Consider the following 2,620-nt stretch of genomic DNA (forward strand, 5'->3'; position numbering starts at 1 on the left):
CACCAGAACTCCACAGAACATCTTCAGCATGATCTGAGGGTGAATATATACTACATAAATTGATTGTGTATTTACCTTAACTTTTTAATTTTAAAATTGCAATTTTAAAAACTTGGTTGTGCTCTGCTGGAGGGGGATTGGGATAAGCTGCTTACACACATTTGCCTGTTTGTCCAGTGAAATTACATAAGCCTAACATATTCCTGCCAACCATATTGGCGTATTTAAGAACAAATGTATCTATATACTCTTGTCTGCAGCAGGAGGTCCCATGATATAGCAGTTCTCTAGGATGACAATACACTTTATACAGAAAGTTGGTTCTTAACTGAGGCTAGGGTTTTTTAGTTGAATTTTTAATATATAGGATGACAGGCAAAAGAATTATATGGGGGTTTTAACGGCATGCCAGCTTTGTCTTACAGTTTTAACACTGACTGTGTGGTTTTTGCCATGAAACTATGCCCTCCAGTGCCCTGACAAGGTGGGAACCTAGTTCTGGCTTTCTTCTTTGGTGAAGTTTCAGCCCTTGACCCTATACAAACAAGTATGTATTCATTTGTCTAGTTGCAAATCAGGTGCCTTTGGGCTACGGAAGGGCTTATTTTCTGACACTGAGATATAGCGACTAATCTGTGTGTGTTAATAGCAGTGATTCCCATGTAGGTTTTGGCCTGACTTAACCTGTGCTGTCAGAAAAAAGGCCCATAGCAGATTGGAGAAAGAGATTGGCTCTTTTGCTTTGCTTGGACAAGCATTTTGGGTTGTTTTGGTTTGGTTTTTTGTTTTGTTTTTTTTTTCCCCCCACTAGGGGAACAGCAGGGATTTCACATGCAAGAGATACAGGAATTATTAGTATCTAAGTTAATTGTGTTGCCTCACTACCTGGATTCATTCCTTGGTTTGCCTCATTTCCCATATAGGTCTTAATAGAGACTAATGCTTGTGCTGGGAGAATGCTTGTGTGAGAAAGTAATTATCTGTACATTCTTAACATACTTATAGCAGAGTGATTGCCCTGCTACTGATATTTTGTTCCTGTAAACAGGTGACAAGAAATGAATCTTAGTGTTTATGCAGATTTTGCATTGTAGAATGTATACTAGACCCTTCAAAGGAAAGGTTAGACTCTTTGCAAAGCAAACTGGCGTTGGTTCTTGGTAGTCTAGTACAGGGACACTGAAGTTTGACCTTTGATTTAGGAAAAAAAAGTTGTATGCAGCTGATTATGTTAAATAAGCTCTTAATTGCTCTTTGTAGAAGTCTAATTTGGAAGGTTTTAGTGCTTTGATAATACAGTTGAAGTTTTAATTTATCCTGTACTCAAGAGCTGAATGCTGTTCTTGTATAATAGTGTACTAGGCTGGATGAGGTACAAAATAATGCACAGTGGTCAGAAACAGCTGAGGAAAGAATGCTTAAAATAACTTGATCTAAACTCAGAATAGTTCCAAATATTGTTTTTGTTTGCTTTTTTTAAAGCACAAGTTGTCAAGTTGTACCTGTTGCTGTACATAAACACTGTATGCCAGCAGCTCCTTGATCATATTTGTGAACAGACTTTTCATTATTATTATTAGACTGTTATTAAAGGAAGATGTTGAATTTGAGAGTGTAACAAAATGAGAAATGATCGGATTATCTATAGTATGTAAAAGTCCATTCTTTATGTTGTAGTTTAATCCCTTTGTTAGGAAATTCCCTCTCATTGAGGGACCTCTTCTGCAAGCAGAACACAATAAATGTGCTTTTTTAAATGACCCAATTTTCCAGTATAAATGAACGGCTGACTTTGGCAGTAGTCGTCACCGTGTATCTCTTTGCTGGCAAGGGAACACGACAAGGAAAAAAAAAAAAAAACCAAAACAAACAACTGTCAGTGATGAGATGAAACGAATCTGAATAATCAAAATGACTGATACCCGAACATAATACTACACCCTGTTATTTAGGAAGATGCTTGTGGAAGCTTTTAATCACTCAAGATTTCGCTGTAAAAGCTGAAATAAAACAGAGCCTGGCTGCATTTATGACTGCCAAAAGCCAAGGTCATTTGCACATAGCCCATCAATTTATCCAGAGTAGATCTCAGTTAATCCAAGGCATGGAAATGCATGCATTTTCTTAGCTGGGCAAACAAGTACATTATACGGTAGTTGTGATACAACACACGTGGCTTTTATTTGTACTGCACATACCCACTGTACAGCCACTCAGAAGTATTGTGGTTAGCTTGCAGCATCTGCTGTCCGCATTTATACTGTTTACTGCGTATTCTTTTCCCTGGAAGTTTTAAAGAAAAATTTTTTTTCTTGTTGCATTGATTACATTTTATAAATTTGCTTAGCTGGAAAGTTTGGGAAAAGAGGCCTGTTTGTCAATTGTACAACCGATTGTGAAGCTCTAGTGTGAATATTTTTACGTCTGTATTAGACATTTTCTTTGCAAATCTATTGTTCGATTGAAATGTAAATGAAATAAAAGATGGTGTACACCCATCATGTATAAAGCAGGCACCATCGCTACGATGGATTTAATGCTCATTTTTATGGCGCATTCTCAGCTTCTATTTAAAACTATAATTTAAAAAAATCTGTAAAATGAAATGGGGATATATGGG

This window comes from Pygoscelis adeliae, unplaced genomic scaffold (genome assembly GCF_000699105.1).
Source record: "Pygoscelis adeliae isolate BGI_AS28 unplaced genomic scaffold, ASM69910v1 Scaffold619, whole genome shotgun sequence".
NCBI lineage: Eukaryota > Metazoa > Chordata > Aves > Sphenisciformes > Spheniscidae > Pygoscelis > Pygoscelis adeliae.